At 46.1% G+C, this 19,513-nt stretch overlaps 1 long non-coding RNA gene across 1 annotated transcript; it reads left to right on the forward strand.

Moving 5' to 3' along the window:
- Positions 1 to 5,531: 5,531 nt before the first annotated feature.
- Positions 5,532 to 10,434, forward strand: LOC114694853. Its single transcript, XR_003734764.2, has 3 exons — positions 5,532 to 6,812; positions 8,931 to 9,165; positions 10,163 to 10,434. It is a non-coding gene; the product is annotated as an uncharacterized LOC114694853 (long non-coding RNA).
- The last annotated feature ends 9,079 nt before the right edge of the window (positions 10,435 to 19,513 follow it).

Consider the following 19,513-nt stretch of genomic DNA (forward strand, 5'->3'; position numbering starts at 1 on the left):
GACAGAAACATCTGTGTGCCCTCCTAGCCAGTTCTTTTTTTTTTTTTTTTGATCTTTGAGATGAGTAGCTGAATATTTTTAACATTCTCTTCCAGTCTCATAAAAGCTATGTATCCATATCAGACTAGCCTTGTAACCTCCCCTTCTTCCCATTGGCCATAAAAAAACCAACAACACCCCAAAACAAAGAAGAAAAGAGCAAATCTTCTGTGCAGAGTGTTCCGAGATGCAAGCAATGAGTTCGAGCCGATCTTATCGCCTTGTAGCTTAGCTTTTCCTAGATGAAAGCAAGGGCCATTAAAATATCTGCTTGGAATTTTTTATATGAGACCAGGGCTGGAACATGAGGCATGAAGTGGTATTTATTGTACTTGTAATGTTCAACAGCCGGGACCCTTCAAGAATCGGTTGCTCCCAGGACAGGAACTACTCTCAGGGCCGAGCCTCTGCAGGGCAAAACCTGGGGCAGGATGTTTTCTGAATCCCAGGTCTCCAGAGCAGAAAGGGAGCTACCTTGGGAGTTCTGGGTCCTACAGTAACAGCAGCATAGCTCAAGGGTTCAGAGTTGATGGTATCTATAATGGTGTGTGTCATCTGTGGGGTTGTCCTTGACCTATACTGCCCATGGCAGTCTTTCCCAGTACTTTCTATTTCTACTTATCCCTTATGTTGTATCTTAAATGTCTTTCTAAACCATGTGTCTCTGTGTGTTGTGTGCATGTGTGTATGTGTTTACATGTATCTGGAAGTGTGTGCATACACACATGTATGCATGGGCCTTAGACCTGAGGTTGATGTTGGACAAAGTGGAAACTTTGTCCACTGCTTTCCATCCTATCTATTGAGGTAGTGTCTCTCAATCCAGCCTATATGGCTAGTCTTGCTAACCAGCTTGCTCTGGGGACAGCCTGTCTCGGCCTTCTAAGGTTGGAATTACAGGTGGGCACCATGCCCACTTGGCGTTTCCCTGGGTTCTGGGTGTCTGAGTTCTAGTCCTCTCAGGCAAATGCTTTAACTGTTGAGCCACCTCTCTAGCCCTGAGTCTGAACCATCTTTAGGGATGTCTTTCTGGTGTCTGACCTCTGACCTCTGAAAGAGACTACAATGGACTGATGGCTACTGGTTAAGCACCCCACCTCATCTTCCCTTTTTGGCAACAAGTCCTGTTGCTCTTTGGGGGAACTCTCTCCCTTTCCGTGTGGCTCACCATAGTACCCCCGACACCTCACAGGGGTTGCCAGGAAATCAGGCAAACCAGGCTTTCCCAATCTAGTGAGGGGTCCGTAGACAGACATGTGACCTAAGCAGGGTCAATCAGTCTTTGGGAATTGATCTAGTGAGACAAAGATAGAGAGATGGTCTATTGATGAGGTTTCTAAACTGAAGAGTGGGCGGGCACCTAGTTACCAGAGGGAAACTGTCAGCCTCAGGAGAGAAAGAGCCTTTTATAAGGGGAAGCAGTGATGAGGTGTGGAATAAGAATAAGTTGTCCTTTCAAATATACCCTCATATGATAAAATTATTCTCGTTAATATATATAATATATATATGGCTTTAGTATACTCATAAGTTTGTACAAACAGTGCTACTATTATTTTTTGGATATTTTCACCACACCAAAACTTTATCTGTCACTCCCCATTCTGTCATTTCTTATCCCCTGAGAACTAATAATCTTCCTGTCTCTTTGGATTTGCCTGTTCTGAGCATTTCATACAAATGGAATCATGGGCTTTGTGGTATTTGTGCCTGCCTTCTTTCCCTCAGTGCGATGTTTTCAAGGTTCATCCATATTGTCACACACTCTCATTGCATTCCTTTCTGTAACTGAGTATTTCCTTATAAGGGTAGGTCATACATCAGTTAGCGAATATTTGCCTTTTTGTGTCTCTTATGAATAACTCTGATAATTTTCATAGGAAAAACTACCATCATAAATTATTTCTAGAATGATTTGTTTGTTGAACTTTCCAATCCCACTATAAACCTCTGAGACTAGGCAGTGTCTGGCATTTAGTAGATGTTCAATAATTACTTATTTTCTGAGTGAATGAATGGAAGATGGTGTGACTCCACACTACAGACAAATAGAGTTGGAGTAAACTAACTTGTTCAAGTCATGTATCTTATTCATACTCCTAAATATGAACAGTGGAAACCAACTCTGGATGTCTTGAAATGTCAGAAAGATGCAGGTTTGAAAATAAACTGGAACAAGGGACGTGTGATGACCATCCTTGGTTGTCAACTTGACACACCCAGAAAGAAGAAACATCTGTTGAGGAATTGACTTCATAGCATTGGTCTGTGAGTATGTCTTTGGGGGGCATTTTCCCCATTGTTAATTGATAAAGGAGGGCCCAGCAGACTATGGGCGGTGCCACCCCCTGGAAGGTTGTTCTGGGTTGTACAAGGAAGCTAGCTGAGCAAGAACAGGGGAAAAGTAAGCAGTGTTCCTTCATGGTCTCTGCCTCAGTTCCCACCTCCAGGTTCCCACCTTGACTTCCTGCTTTGGGTTTCCTAAATGATGAACTGTAAAGTGTAAGCTTTCCCTGCTGAGTTGGTTTTGGTCCTCCTGGTGTTCATCACAGCAACGGGAAATAAACTAGAACAGAAGGGAGGCTGGCAGATCAGACAAGGCCAAAATCGTGATGAAAAGCAGCCTGCTGATGACACCGCTGCCGTCGCCTGAACAGCATACACCGCTGTTATCACTGTCGTTGGATGTAAGCTGTTGTTACTGCTTCTGCTATTTTTGTCCTCAGCAGGATGCCTGCCTGTCCCATGGGCTCTGAGCCTTTGAATCCTTAGCTTCTGATGAAAAAACTGCAAGCCTCTATGACTGGCTGTGACTTAGCTGCAAGGGAAGCAGGAACAAGCCTCTATGACTGGCTGTGACTTAGCTGCAAGGGAAGCAGAAAGAGTGGATATCTTTTTGGCCTTGTGGTTTTCTATGTTTGAAATGGGTGTATTGAACCCCAGATTCACAGTAGGGAATTCTCTAGAGCAGTGAGACTGGGTAGAAAAAGTTAACTACAGTGATAGAACACAGCGTCTCTCCATATTGAACACATCACAATTGATAATGTTTAAGCAAATGTCCAGTCCTCTGAACATCGTAATCAAATGAAAATGTGGTTACTTCCCATTCTCCAAAAGTTGGGTGTCAAAGCTATGATATGTCATTATGCACTCAAGAGGCATATTAATTTTTTATTTAAAAAAAAGTCTGGCGGGGCAGTGGTGGTGCATGCCTTTAATCCCAGCACTCTTGAGGCAGAGGCAGGTGGATCTCTGTGAGTTTGAGGCCAGCCTGGGCTACAGAGTGAGTACCAGGACAAACAAAGCTACACAGAGAAACCTTGTCTCAAACCAACCAACAACAACAACAACAAAAGTCTGCCAGACAAGTACCCTTTTGGGGGGAAAGAGTGGAGAGGAGGGTTAGCAGGGAGAGTGTCTCTCTGATACTTCAGATGTCAAGGGTTGGTGCTTTACAGTTTATGAAGGCTAGTGTCAGTTCTCAATTTGACAAAATCTAGAATCATCTGGGAGCTGGGTCTCTGAACATGCCTGTGGTGGGTTGTCTTTATCATATTAATGGATATGGGAAGGCAGGGCTGTTTCCTGCTCAGGGAATCCTGGACTGTGTAAGTGGGCGGAAGAGACAGAGCAGCATGTGGTCATTGGTGATGGATGGCACGTGAACATCTGCTTCAAGCCCCTCTGCCTAGACTTCCCTGTCATGACTGGAACCGTGAGCTACAATGAACTCTTTTTCTCCCCTAAATTGCTTTTGCCAGAGTATTTTATTACAGCACCAGGAGAAGAAAGGAAGAACAGCCTTTCCACGTTCCACCCTCCGTCTCAAAAGGGAACATGCTGAGAAGCCCCCAATTTTGCCTTGGTCAGTGCCCAGGACTCCCTAGGCATGAACTCTTCCATCGCTTCCTCATCTTGGCATCAAGGGAATCCTGCTCTTGCCATGCACCTGGTGCTCACAGCAAAGGAGGTGTGCCACCTGAGAGATATCAGCCTGAATCAAGCATTCTTTAATTAGATCAGTGTAAAAATGCACCCACACTCTCTTGGGCCCCTGAGCACATGGATAATTAAGCAGTATAATTATCTAAACCCTTAACAAGATGCCAGGCTACCTGAATTTAAACCAAGATGCATCATGTTTACTAGAAAGGAATTCCAGAGAACAAGACCATCTCTCATTACTATCCTGGATGTTTGAGTTGGAAGTGCTTGAAGAGCATTCCTGTCTAAACTCCCACTTTACAGAGGAAGAAACTGGGATCTGGAGGAGCAAGGAACTTGCTTGGAGTGTTTTGGTGTGTGTGTGTGTGTGTGTGTGTGTGTGTGTGTGTGTTATGCATGTGCATTTATACATGTTTTGCAAATGTGTGGGCACGTGTGTGGGAGTATGTGCATGTGTATGCACATACATGGGGAGGCCCAAGGTTGATGTCAGGCATCCTCAATCACTCTTCCACCTTCTTCATTGAGTCAGGGTCTCTCAATCAAACCTAGAGCTCACCAATGGCTAGTCTTACTAGCCAGCTTCTTCTAGGTATCTCCTATTTGTCTTATGAGGCTGGAATTACAGGGATGCTAACACACACACACACACACACACACACACATACACACTACTCAGTCCTCACACTCGCCCAGCAAGTACTTTAACCAGGGAGCCATCTTCTAAGCTACTTTGCGTGGAGTCTTACAGCACAATAGCTGCAGCCTTAAGGCAAAACTTTGGTTCTTCATTTCTAAAGAGATGGTAAAAATAAAAAAAAAAATCCCTCACCAGCTTGTTATGACATCAAATAAGAAAATATATACGGAAGAGCTAGTAAAATATTAGGCATGCTTAACAGAAATTGAGCAAATACTTTGTTTTTCTATTTCCCAATTTCTTCAACTGTGCAATAGGCATAAATAATACTCATTCTTTTCACCAGGTTGAGTGAGGACTAAGCTAAAATTTGTCAATAGCCTGGGCTAGAACTCCCAGCACTGTGTGCAGCATGCATGCCAACTGTTATTGTTGAATCTCACACCCAAAGGAGCCTTCAGTGAGATCCTGCTATTTGACTGATAAAAGCTAATTAAGTGATTAACTAACTCTGCTTCAAATTGTCTTATTGGAAAGTCTTCCAAAAGTAAGACCTCACTGTCTTATTTTTTAAAAGATATTGATTTTAGTTGTATGTGTATGAGTGTTTGCCTGCGTATATGCGTGTGTACTAAGTGTGTGCCTGATGCCTGTAGGCCAGAAGGCATCAGAACCCTTGGGACTGGAGTTAAGATGGCTGTGAACTACCTGTAGGTGTTGGGAACTGAACCCATCTCCTCTAAAAAAGCCACCAGTGCTCTTAACAGTTGAGACTGCTCTCCAGACCCTACTGTCCTGGCCTGTTTTAAAGGCTTTTATTTATTTTTATTTATTCCTTGAGAATTTCATATGGTATATTTTGATTATATTCCTTTCCTTCTCCCAACTCTTCCCAGATCTCCTCGCCCCCCAACTTCCTGTTCTTTTTCTCTGGGAATAGTGGTTTCGGTCATTGCGGGAAATGGGAGCCTGGCTATGCCATCCGTGTGAACAGGTGGTCTGAGATACCATCACATGGTGAGGACTTGTTTGAGGTTCTAGGTCTGGTGGTTGCTGGTGAAACGTCCCCAGGTACGCCTCTGCCTGTCTTTGTAAAAAGTGATGTAGTGGATACCTTAGGTGTGATCTAGATGTCTCTGTGGACGTTGAAGTCACCCAACAACCTCTCCTTATTGAGCTCCTAGAACAGTATTAGGTGGTCCCCAAATTAGGATGCCTTCACTTGTCCCTTTTGACTTTCTGATGGTGTGAGATGCATATCTATTCTGCTTTTCACTTTCAATGGACAGTATTGAACACATGACCTGAAATTTCACTACTCTGTTACAAAGGAGGCTTCTGAACTCATTTAAGGAAGACTAGGCTAAGGTAATGAAATGCACCTTGCATTGGAATATTTTCCACCTTATGACATGCTTATCAGGATGTAACCCCATTGTAAGTTGAGGAGCAGAATTTAAGCCTGCAGACTCTCAGGTCAGAATCCTGAGTTCAAGGGCAAATTAATGTGATCTCGGGTGAGTTGTTTGATTAATCTAAGCTTTAGTGTTTTCATGTATAGAGTTGGTTGATGTAAGGATTCAGTCCGATAATGAATATAAACTACTTAGCACTGTTTGTCACCTCTTGAGTTCTTGGTAGGGACTGCCTACCCTAACAACCATTGAAAAGTTTTAGCATTCCTTGAGCTCCTGGTAGGGACTGGCTATTGTAAAAAAACACCAGAAAGTTCTTGCATCCAAAGTGACCCACCCCATATCCCCTTCTTCCTTTCAGGTTCTCTGTCTTTCTTTTGAAGTCATGTGCAAAGTTCTGAGTAACTGTAAATTCTGTTGGGCTGAACATTGATAAATGAAGAATGATCTTTCCTCCCACTCTGTCATCCATGTAATTCCAAGGACAGAATTTGTAAGGAGCCTTCAGGACACCAGGTGACACTTGTCTCTAGCATCTGTGCTCTGAGGGAAGGAATCAGCGTGGCTTCCCAGGAGCTAGTCATCATTCTCTGACCATAATGCAAGCTGAGTTCTGGGAGGTCCAGGACAGACAAGACCCACCAAAAGCAGAAGCAACTTCCTCAGAAAAAGAAAAGCATGCCTGACATCCCACTTTATCTGGTCGCATCAGGGAATGTGCTTTTCTTGGAGATGAATGAAAAAAGAAGCAACCACATCATCCAGCCAAAGTGAGTAGTAATAAAATCTTCTGTGAACATACACTTCTTGGTAACCCAAACCTGGCAAGCGAGGGTTCAAAGTCACAGGTGGAGTGCCATTAGAGAGATCATATAAAGACACAAAGAGTGTGGAGAACTTGGCCATGGGTTATGACATGTTTACAAGGCTGAGTGAGTGCTTTTAAAAGCAAGCTTCTCGAGGCTCGGCAGCAGGAAAGCAGCTCTAATGTTTTACTTGGTCTCCTAGAGAGGAATGGGGTAAAGGGGTGGCAGGAGTCAGAGCACAGCTTATCTGGTACCTGCAGAGTAAGTGGACAAATGAACTTGAGTGAGAGTGCCAGTCCCTTCTCCTAGGGTTTTAACTCAAGGGTCTTGATGTTTGTGGGCAGTGATTTTTCTGAAAAGGGGGCCTTGGAGGGATTCAATTCCAGGCTGGGGTTCTAGACCATAGAGGCCTTGGGACATTGGTAATGGAACTCTTTGCCTTCCATCCTCTTGGGTCTCCATATATATCGCCTCTGGTCCTCCCAAACTCAAACCTTGCCATCTGGTGGTCTTCATCACTGCTGACCATCTAGTCCTATAACAGCGTACTCTCCCAGGTTTTCACTGGATTTTCTCCCTTAGCCATCTTCCAATTCATTGAGTCCATTCATCTGCCAGCTAATGACATTACCTTAGTATTAATGATATCATGTGATGAGTACTTCTATAGGTTTATTGGTAGGTGTTTTACAAACCCAGAGACAGATACTCTTAATTATTATATATATATTTTTTTAGACAAGGCCTCACTGTGTAGCCTTGGCTGGTCTGGACCTCACTATGTGGATCAAGCTAGCTTCAAACTCATAGAGATCCACCTGCCTCTGTCACCTTGAGTGCTGGGATTAAAGAGGTGAGCCACCATGCTCCGGGCAATATTCTTACCTATTTTCTCATAAGAGAAGATGAAGTTTCCGTTTGGTTACTTGACATTCTTAGTCTGTTCGTAACAACATGTTTTAGACTGGGTGGTTAATAAGGAAAGGTAATTAAGAAAATAAAGGTAATTTATCTCTCACAGTTCTAGAGTCTGGGAAATCCAAACTCAAGGGCAGGCAGTTTCCGTGACTGGTGAGCATGCCTCCCGCTGCGAAGGTGGTGGCTTGTGCTTGTGGCCTCACACCACGAAAGGGGAAGCAGAAACTAAGCGATTGCTCCCTTAAGCGCTCTAGTAAAGGTACTTAGTCCATCCGTGAGGAGCCCCTTTGCTGTAATCTTCTAAAGGCCCCGTCTCTCGATACCTTGGCTTTGCAAATTGCTTTTCAATGTGAATTTTACAGGGACACATACATACAAGGACAAACACTTAAAACTAGCATTTGACTTGTTTAGAGTTGCAATGCTAGTTATATAGGGAGCCAGAAAGTAAGTGTGTGTGTGTGTGTGTGTGTGTGTGTGTGTGTTTGTGTGTGTGTGTGTATGAGTGGAAGGGTTTGTATATGTATGTGTGTGTCTGTGTAGTGTGTATGTGTGTGTATAGTGTGTGTATGTGTATGTGTATGAGTGAGAGGGTTTGTATATGCATGTGTGTATGTATGGGTGTGTGTAGTGTGTATGTGTGTGTGTATGGGTATATGTGTGTGTGTAGTATGTGTGTGTATGGGTGGGAAGGTTTGTGTGTGTATGTGTGTGTGGTATGTGTATATGGGTAAGAGGGTTTGTATATGTGTGTGTGTATGGGTGTATGTGTGTAGTGTATGTATGTATAATGTGTGTGTGTATGTGTGTGTGTGTATGGGTGGGAAGGTTTGTGTGTGTGTAGTGTGTGTGTGTGGGGGGGGGGTTGCATGTGTGGAATCCAGATGACAACCTTGATGTCCTTCCTTTTTTAGAGAAGGTCTTTCTCACTGGCCTAGAACTTGCCACATAGGCTAGGCTGGCTGGTCAGCAAGTCCCCAGGATCTGCCTTGTCTGCCTTCCTGGTGCTGGGATTACAATTTTGGCCACATTTTGCCTGCCCTCTCCTCATCCCTTCCCTCCCCATTTCTCCCCTCCCCTCCCCTCCCCTCCCTTCCCCGACCCTTTTCTTTCCTTTTCCTATTTCATTCAATCATTAATGTATGTTCTGGGAATTTAACTTAGGTCCTCCTGTTTGCAAGACAAGGACTTTACTGACTGGGCCATCTCCTCAGCCTCAGAGGCAGCATTTAACCCTCTTCCTCTGCAAGAACTGGACTCCATCTCACACTCTGAGAACTCTGTGTGCTCAGGGACTTTTCTCAGGATAAAGTCACAGAAAAGATAGACAGAGGTGGAGCTCCTGGCTGGGCACCCATCACATGCCTGCCATGAATCATCCACTGCCAGGAACTGCTAGGTGAATTTTATTTCTTAATGGGTTTATTGGGATTGGCTTGTTTTTGTGCATGTGCCTTCTTGTTGTAAACAAAACCTCGGACAATTAACTGCTGCTCTCTGGTTTTGAGAGGTATGGGGAGGGGGCCTCCTTGGGAGGTTTTTTTTAGGGTTCAAGGAGGAATGGTAGCAAGCACATGGGAGGTGCTGTGGGAATGGCAGTGATTCATGCTTTCATATCTGCTTCCAGTAACTATGCCAAGATTATGGGAACCACTTTCTCACTTCATTAGAGATCTAAGCAGACATTGGTTTCTTTGGAGACACCAGGATCCAGGTCACTCTTACAGGCCCTCCAGTCCTCCATGAAGAGAAGGTCCCATTACATGGATAAATCTGTGGAGAGAGATGCACAGCTTTTTCCTAGGCCAGGTACATTGCCAAAGGGAATTCCAAAATGGGACATTGAGCCTCACATTACCCTGGTCAGGTGGCTAGAAAATAGTCATTTTTCCTAGACTGTTTTCTCAATGGCTGATTGAGAACTAAGGTTCTGCTGGACCACAAGAGGGAGTTGGGCCAGGAAGCACTGTGTTAGGATGGAGCCAGGGAAAAGGAAAATAGCTTCTATTTCTTCTAGCTGGGCTCAAAGCAAGCAAGCTATTCTCTCTCATGAGTTACCTTATCAGTGCCCTACACGAGATTTGGAGGCCTGTGGTTACTTGAGGACATTGGTTACTGTCCCAAGCAGATGCAAAGGGACAAGAGAAGGACAGTGGCTAGGAGTGTTCTTTGGATACTGAGGCATTTCCCATACAAAGTAATAGATCCGGAAACACTGTAGATGCCTTTAGGCTAACCTTGGTCAATGAAGGCAAAGCATGTGAGTATCCGTCAGGGAATACAAACCTCGCAGGACTCAAGGGTCCTGACCACTGATTTAGTATCACAATGTTTTAGATGTGGGGTTTCACAGCTGTCCCATCATGGCTCTGAGAAGCTGTGGCTTTCCCCCACAGGCACATCTTCAAGGCGCTAGTGGAGGCACATGGCTGTTCATCAATGTCAGTTAAAGGAGAAACGAAGGAGCAGAGGGAATTTATTGGCTCAAGTCCTTGAGAAGACCGTGGTGGACCTGGATTGCAGGCATAGCTGGCTCCTCTATCATCCTCTTTCCATCTCATATCCTTGCTCACACAGCCTGGCTTTAATTGCTGGGGACTTTCATGTAACACAAATTTTAAAAGGTCTTAGAAATAGAAATAACCCGGGCCAGATATTGGGGTGAAAGCTGAGAGATCAGAGAGACAGAACAAGCCACAGCCAACCTCACCTCACCAACTCCTCAGCTGATCCTGTTTCCTCAGATAGAAAGCCTCTGAGTCCTCACCCAAAAGGGTCTTAGCTGAACTGCTGCTAAAAGCCTCTAGTTCCTGATCCTCAGCCTCAAGAGAGCAAGTTCCTGTCTCCTCACGCCTTATATACCTTTCTGTGTCCTGCCGTATTACTTCCTGGGATTAAAAGTGCGTGGCTTTCCCAAGCAAAGACATGAGATCTCAAGTCCTGGGATCAAAGATGTGTGTCACCACTGCCTGGCTCTGTTTACAATGTGGCCATGAACTCACAGAGATCCAGACAGATCTCTGCCTCTCGAATGATAAGGTTAAAGGCATATGTGCCACCACTGTCTGGCCTCTATGTCTAATCTAGTGGCTGTTTTGTTCTCGGACCCCCAGATAAGTTTATTGGGGTGTACAATACATCAACCACACTTCTGGGTGACGAAGATAGCCACCGGTGATTCCCAGTTATCACTAGAGAGACAGACAAACAAGCGATCAAACAAACAAAAAGGATTCCAGTGACCAAAATATCTGACAAGACGCAGCTTGCGGAAGGAAGGGTTTATTCTGCTCACGGTCTGAAGGGACACAGTCCGCCCTTGTGAGGAAGGCACGCGACAGAAGTGTGAGATGGCTGGCGGCGCTTTATATACATCCAGGAAGCAGAAAGTGTCTAGGAAGTGGAGCCGGGCTACAGGACTTCAAAGCTTGCCCTCAGTGACTCCCTCCCTCCAGGAAGGCTCCAGCTAAAAAGATTACACAATCCTCCAATATAGCGCCACCAGCTGGGGACCAAGTGTGCAAACACATGAGACCGTGGGGGGCATTTCACCTTCAAACCACAACAGGAGGGTGTAAAATTTTTTTCCTTCCTCACAGGGTCTCACTACCTAAGCCAGGCTGGCCACACACTTGCAGCAGTTCTCTTGGCCCAGGGGCCAAAGCACCTGGGATGTGGGCAGTATCTTGGGTGTTGAGGCCGTCTAAGTGCTGGGATCACAGATACAAGCCACCATATTGATCTTGTCTCTTTGGAAAATAATTCTGCCTAAGGCACATACCTCTGGGAAAGAGAGCCTTGAGCAGCTCTCCATGAATAGGCAGCTGAGTTGCTTAGTATCCTTGACCTTGGCTATGACAGCATAGAGCCATAACACGAAATCTGCCTTCAGAGTGTCCCATCCACCCACCATGTTGGTACTTCCTTTTCCCATCAGCCCTTGCAATGCTGGGCATGGTTACTAGGACTGCAAGATGTTTCTATTTTTTTTTTTTAATTAAAAAGGGACCAGTGTTGCAAACCTGCTGATCTCCTAAACAGTGTCTGTCCCTTTGAGCCAGCGTGGAAGGTTGTTGATAGTTCTTTGTTCACAATGGTGTGTCTGGTTAGAGAGGAGATCATGTCTCTGTAGATGCTGGAGCTAGAAGGATCCTTGAAATAATCTGGTCCTTTATAAAAGAGGAAATATGAACTCTAAGGTCACCAGAGATCATGGAGCTATTGACTGCTAATCAGGCTTCAAACCCAAGTCTCTTGATTTCTGGTTCCCTTTTCTTTCATTTACAACATTGTGACCTCACATATGATCTTGGCTCTATCATGCACTGTGTGGCTTTTAATCTGGCATTTAATCTCTCTGTTTTGGGCTCATCTGAAGTACAAACGATCTCAGCTGCTGACCTCACGGAGTTATATTAAGAAACAAATGAGATTTTTGCCCAGAAAGTGCTTTTCTAAATGCCAGGCCCACATAATTAACTGTTCAGTAAAATTAGAGTTTTAATTTGTGTTTTTTGGTCTTGGGGGTTGAGCCCGGGGCCTTGTGCATGTTAGGCACATCTTTGACCAGTAAGTTATGCCCCAGCCCTATAGGTTAAAAAAAAAAAAATCCTAACAATTGGTCAGGATCACTTTACATTCTGTGAGCATATTCTCCCTAGTTGGGCTTAGAGGAAGGAGAAAGCGTCCTGTGTGGGATGTTTGTGCTGGGAGTTTCCATGCATGCTTACCTTCAATGTTTGCTCAATAGAGTGTTCTGGGGGACCCTAGGTTTTTCCTGACTGAGAAAAGTAATCCACTCAGTCTCTTCAGGCCAAGGTAACAGCGATAGTTAAAACTCTCAAAATGCTAAAGTGAGGTCATCACAATGTCGTTCTTTCCAGCAGAAGGTGGGCAATCTCAGCTAACAATGGCTGGTGGGTACGAGGGAGCTTGGATCTTGGTCTGGATTATTGGGAGACTTCCAGTCAACTCCGAGAGATGGCTGCGTGTTTGGCCCCTAGCCAGGATTCCCCTTGGCAGCCCCTCCCTACCCCGGCATGTGGTCCACCCTCACATAGAGGACCTCCTGCCCCTGCGAGTGAGTGGGGTACTGGTGGAGGAAAGGGGCAGGGGCCAAAGCACCTGGGATGTGGGCAGCATCGTGGGTGCTAGACAGGCTGGTTGAACACTATTGTCTTCTAGATTCTGCTTGGGCTTAGGGCTCCAAACTGGAAGCTTCCCACGGGTGAGATCAGCTAAGTGAAAACTGTAACCCTAACACAATGGGTTTGTATCTGGATGAGTGCAGAGCCAAAGTAAGCATGGCTACGACGAGGGTGTGGAGAAAGATTTAACACCTGCAAGATGTAAAGGAAACCCAGCCTTATATCCAAAACAATGCCCTCTCCCAACAAAGGAAGCTTGAGGATTTTGTGTAGCGGGCCCCTACATATTCATATAGGAATGCACTTTAGGGGTGGGCACATTCCTGAGCATGCTCAGCTAAGAAGTATATTTTTGGTCTGCTCATTTAAGGTGGTAACTGAAGAAGGAAAGAAAGGAGACTTTTTTCTTCTCTCTCTCTCTCTCTCTTTTTCATGGAGCAATGCTTCAAAGGTTAACAGTGCTGACTGCAATGCCTCTGAGCATGCCCACCTTACATCATGAAGTTTTAGCTGAAGAGGAAGGAAAGGATCCCGCCTTGCTTAGCTGTGAACAAAAGCTGCTTCGGTGTCTCTGCAGTCGAATGATTGAAAACCAAAGCAGAGAGAGTATCACCCTAAACACAGTTAGGCTGAAGCTCCTGCCTTCGGTCACTGTGACACTTGGCCCCACATTGGGCGACACCTCTTCCTTTGTAGAAGGAACCAGAGGGAAACTCAGAGGCGCCTACGTCGTTCCTCTATTGCCGGCGTAGACTCCAGGGTTGAATGTGATTCTAGGTGTTTTATCCTTTGAGTTCTGAGCTAATGACGGTTTGGTTCTAACAACTTTTAAGCATCAGAGAAGACCTTCCTATGGGAGATATTTTCAAGTACATGCACTTAAGCTTCAACCTCTGTCAGCATTCCGTCGAGGTGAGACTTGGAAAACTTTCATTTTGATTGTTGCTTTAACTCTTTAAGATTTTCTCTATACTTGTGCACTTTTTAATAGTGCCCTTGAGCGTGATGGCTCCTCCTCACTGTTGGCTGGATTTAGAACCACCTAGGGGATGGAGGAACCATTGGTGTTGCCTGCCCGTTTTTTGTTTGTTTGTTGTTTTTGTGTTTTTTTAAAAGATTTATCTAATTACACTTGTGGATTTGGGGCAGATCCACCCTGAACGTCAGTGACACCATCCCCTGGGCTGGGGGTTGACTTCATGGAATAAAAAATAAGGAATGAGAAAGCGGGCCTCAGGGCTGGCAGCCCCACCCCACCCCACCCCCTCTGCTTCCTGACCATCATAACTTAAACTGCTCTGCGCCACATGCCGTCCCTGCCACCGTGGCTCACTGCTCCAAAACTGAGCGAAATGAACCTTTCTCCCCTTGAGTTGTTCCTGACAGGCATTTTGGTCATAGCAATGAAGAGCGACACAACACGTTAATCCCGCGTCTGTAAAGGCACCACACACCCGTGCGGTGGTCAAAACCCTTCCAGCCGTACGGTTTGTGATGACGTGTTCAGGGAAGGACGCCCGCCCTGCAGCTGGGAAGCACATCCCGTGTGCAGAGTGGACCCGGTAGCCCTGTGTTGCGCACCCTCATCGGCTTCCGTTGCCTTTAAGGAGAGTTCTGCAAGGACCCACTGTCCACCTTGCTTTCTCCTCTCTGGCGGCAACTGTCTCGTGCCCACGTAGAGTGTGCACAGTGGTGTGCACAGCACACCTAGTGGTCCATGTTTGTGCCTGCCTATAGCCTTTGCACATTCTTCCCCATCTGGGTATGATACCACTTTTTTTTTTTTTTGGTTTTTGGTTTTTGGTTTTTCGAGACAGGGTTTCCCTGTGTAGCTTTGCGCCTTTCCTGGAAATCACTCTGTAGCCCAGGCTGGCCTCGAACTCACAAAAATCCCCCTGGCTCTGCCTCCCGAGTGCTGGGATTAAAGGTGTGCGCCACCACCACCCGGCCGATAGCACTTTTTTTTTTTTTTTTGTCGGAGCTGAGGACCGAACCCAGGTCCTTGCACTTGTTAGGCAAGCACTCTACCACTGAGCTAAATCCCCAACCCCTCACTTTTTTTTTTTTTTTTTTTTTTTTTTAACAAAGTCTTTGGTCCTTTCCAATCCAATCTGGGTTTTCTAGTGACATGTTCTTACAAAATTGCATTCTTCCCTTATTTTAATCTCATCTTAATCTGTCACGATGGACTCATCTCGGTGATGGCAAATATCTCTCCATCCCTTAAGAATACAGCCTCGCCGGGCGGTGGTGGCGCACGCCTTTAATCCCAGCACTCGGGAGGCAGAGCCAGGGGGATCTCTGTGAGTTCGAGGCCAGCCTGGACTACCAAGTGAGTTCCAGGAAAGGCGCAAAGCTACACAGAGAAACCCTGTCTCGGAAAACAAAAAAACAAAACAAAACAAAACAAAAAAAAAAAAAAAAAAAGAATACAGCCTCTAAGACGGCCACCTCTCCACTGTCTATGAAGTGCCCAGAGTACAATAGATGCTCAACCAATCCTGTGGACTAGCTGGATGCTACATTATCATTCGAGGTTAAAACAGTACAAAGGTAAGATGAGAGCCTTGTAAACCAGCTGCCGGATGAGTCACCCTTACATGAGAAGTTCAGTGCTGGGAGAGATAAGAAACAATGCAAGAAAACAACTCAGGTTCACAGGCAGTGCATGGTTAACAGCCAAACAAGCTCTGATGGAGATGTCAGAAGCATCAGGTTCAAAGAGAGAACACTGTCCGGGCTGGGCTGGGCTGGGCTGGCTGCAGACTGTATCATCTTTTGACTTATAAAAGCCACATGTGGACAAACATATTGATGTCCTGGAAGCTGAAATGCCTGCTTATGATACTGAGTGTAATTTAATTTTGATTTACAAGAGTCTCTAGTTCGACCCTGAAGACATGACGATAATGTCATCTTCCCACATCATTCCAGCACGAAGGGCACCTGCCCTTTCTCAGGCTCGCTATCGCTCTTACCCCTGGAGATGGGGCTCTGGCTTATTAGCGGTAACTGTCCTTAGGCCTTGCAATCAGCCCTCCCTTTGCCTGGGTTCTCACGGGGTGTCTCCCATGGCTTTGTAATAAGGGACTTGTTTTCATACGATCTGATAAGGAGAGAAACAGCTCCTGGTATTGATTTGAATGTTGTGGGCTGACTTGCGGAGGCCGACCTGACATTTATGTGACCAGAATCTGGTACTACCTGAGATTGGCTCTGTCTGCATCTGCCTCAGCTTCAACACACACCCATTTATTTCCCTCTCGCTCACTCATCTTCCTTTAAAACACCATCATCACGAAGGGAAGGACCTTAACTGGGTTGTTGCCATCGAAACCTCAGCACACGGGACTGGGCTTGGTGCAGGGCAGGTGCTGGGTACATGCTTGTTGGATAGAGGAGGGGGAATTGAAGGTCATGGCTGTGATGGAAAGCACAGAGACCAGAGGTTATACCCCTCGCTTCTGCAATCTCTTCGGCTTGTAACTTCCAGTCGAGGTATTTTCCTCTATCTATAGTTCCCTTGACATTACCCAACACCAGGTGCTTGCTTGCAGTCAATGTGAGTGGATATCAACTAAGTGGAATTAGAGCACTCTGGGCAGTCTTTTGACCATGGGGTGGAGAGGAAGGAAAGGACGGCGGGGCTTGAATGAGTTGACTTAGGGTGAAGCCTCTGTTCTCTTCTCATCCATTGTGCAACCTTGGGCAAATCACCAGACTTCTGGGCCTCAGCTTACTCATCTGTGTAATGGGAATATCAGCAGCAGCAATCTTTATCCAGGGGCAGTTGTGAGGCAATCTGGCTGGGAAGAGTCCTGTAAACAATGGAATTCCTAGAGATGACCGTCATGGTGGACTCTTGCCAAGGCCACTAGGAGAAGCTGGGGATTCCCACAGGGCAGTCAGCAGTGTCTTTGGCTGTCAGATGGACTCTGAGCCCAGAAATGGAAGCTGCTGGGTCTAGATTTCCAGGTCTTCGCCTTCTTAAGTTCCTGGTGTCTTCACCTTCCTCCGCCTGCCCAAACCCCATTAGTCTCCCTGTATGCTGGCTCATCCAGCCTGGATGATGTGCCAGACCAAATGAAGCCTGACAGCCTGAGTTATCTAGAATCACATTCCATATCTGCAGTTATTTTTCAGGGGAGAGAGGAAAAACAAGGACAGGGTACAGGAGGGCACAGCGGATGTGCAAGGCATGCTCTGCCCTTTGCTTCGAACGACTTGGCCTGTGGTTTCCCAAGATTTTCTCCACTCAATGCCAGCCCTGCCGGTAGGGTGAAGATCTCCTTCTGGGTTTCATCTGTGGGAAGCCAAAGACCCTCACTCGGTCTCTCTGATTGGCTTGAAATTCTCCCACCTGAACTCTTGGCATGATGCTTGTGTGTGCCCAGTGAATTGTAATTAACCATTATTAACCTCTGCGTTCCAGCATCCTTTATCTCAGAGTGGAGGGTCAGGCCACAGATGGGGCCGCGTGGGGGAGGGAAGTACTCCATTAGGACATATCTTGAAAGGATGTCCTGGGATGGAACACTGTGTGAGGGCATATGGAAGGGTCCCCAAGAACTGAGCCTGAGTCGGGGGTGGGGCTATGGAAAAATTGAGGCAGGGAAATGGAAACAAGGGGCGGAGGGCCTCACAGAGAAGAGGGATTGAGTCGTAGGCCTGCACAGAGCAGCTGCACGGCCTTTTATTTTTCAGCCCGGTTAGCAGGCTCATGGCTATTCATTAGCGTGACTGGAAGTATAGTTAGACTGTGAGTGCACGTGTGTGACGTCTGAATGCATGTGCATGTGTAGACGCTCCCCGGCGCCCCTGCGGAGGGAGGACTTTTATATCTTCCTCTATTGCTCTCTGTGGCACTGCTTTGAAGCAGCGGCTCTCACTGGGCTCAGGCTCACTGATTTGGCTAGACTCGCTGACCAGCAAGCTCCAGGATCCACCTGTCTTAAGCCTCCCCAGGGGTGGGGTCACAGACATATAGGCCATGCCTGGCTCTTTCCTGTGGGTGCTAGGGATTCCTACCCACTGAGCCATCTCCCCAGCCCCGAAGTATAGGCTACTTTAATTTAAACTTCAAAGTACCATTAATTTTGTCAAAATGAAAACAGTCCTATTGATCGGTCAGATTTGTTTTAATAATAATCCTATGATGTTATCCATAAGACAATACGGAGGCTTGCTCCAGATTTTTCTGTTCTTTATTTACTCCCACGTCTATTCTGTTTCAGGTCACTGTATGGATGCTCGGGTATTTCCTCTCTGGAGTGCTATTTATTCCATAGGCTGAACCACCTTTTTGTTCTGTTTTGGTTTTTGTTTTTGTTTTTTTTGAGACAGCCTGGTTTTGGTTCTTTGAGTAGCCTTAGCTGTCTTAGAACTCACTCTGTAGACTAGGCTGGCTTCGAACTCACAGAGATCCACCTGCCTCTGCCTCCCAAATGCTTGGATTGAAGGCGATGCACCACTCCCACCGGGCTGTGAGCCACCTTTCGCAGCCCACGGAGTGTCTCATCCTCTCCATCCGAACAGCTCTTCTTTATTTGCTTGTTTGGTCTTCCTGGCCCAGAGACCAGGGGACATTCCTTGCACTTGCATTTTGCTCTGGTTCCATCATCTTGATTTAGGGGAACAGGAGAGCTTGTCTTCCTCCCCAGCATCCCCCTCAAAGGGTGCATACTAATTGTTGAGTAAAATGGCACACAGCTGGCACACAATGCATGGTGTGTGAGTCAGAGTCCCAGGAAGAAAACACCCAGGCCTCTGACAGACACCTGGCTGTGAGGTACCCGTCTCTCCCGGGGAATATCTAGATTTTAGATCAAACATTCTAACCACAGAGGTGGGAGAGTGGGAAATTTATGCTCCTTATCTGAAAAGATGCACTGTGTTCCGGATTCCATACAGTGCGCAGGGAGGTCAAAAAATATATCATTGATCAAGTTTGGCCTCTGCAACCAGCCTGACTGGATTCTGATTTGAATCCATGTGCTTGATGCAACCTCTTCTTTACTCTACGATCCTCTAGAGCAGTGGCTCTCAACCTTCTGCATGCATCGACATTTTAACACTGTTCCTCATGTTATGGTGACCGCCTCTCCCCTCCACCCTAAAATTATTTCATTGCTACTTCAATAGCCGTAATTTTGCTAGGTTTATGAATCACAATGTAAATATCGGATATGCAGGATATCTGATATGCGGTCCCCGTGAAAGGGTCATTCAATCCCCAAGGGGGTCACGATCCGGAGGCTGAGAACCACTACTCTGGAGTCTGTGTTCAGAGCTTTCCTGGATCCTCTTTAAACCCAAGTAAATTCCAAAAGTGCAGGAAAGCAGAGTGAGAAACGTAGACCTACGGAAACCCAGAGGACAGTGCTCGGCATGGCACAGGCAAAACTTCAAAGCTTCCTTTTTAAAGGGACTCCAGGGTCTGGGGAGATGGCTCAGTCAGTAAGTTGCTTGTGCACTCATGAGGACCTGAATTCAGATCCCAGGTCCCTGTAAAAATCCAGGCACAGCAGCATTGTGCACCTGTATTTCTAGCCCCGGGGAGGCAGGGATGGGAGCATCCCTAGAGCTTGCTGGCAAGCTAGT

Source organism: Peromyscus leucopus, chromosome 20 (genome assembly GCF_004664715.2).
Source record: "Peromyscus leucopus breed LL Stock chromosome 20, UCI_PerLeu_2.1, whole genome shotgun sequence".
Taxonomy (NCBI): domain Eukaryota; kingdom Metazoa; phylum Chordata; class Mammalia; order Rodentia; family Cricetidae; genus Peromyscus; species Peromyscus leucopus.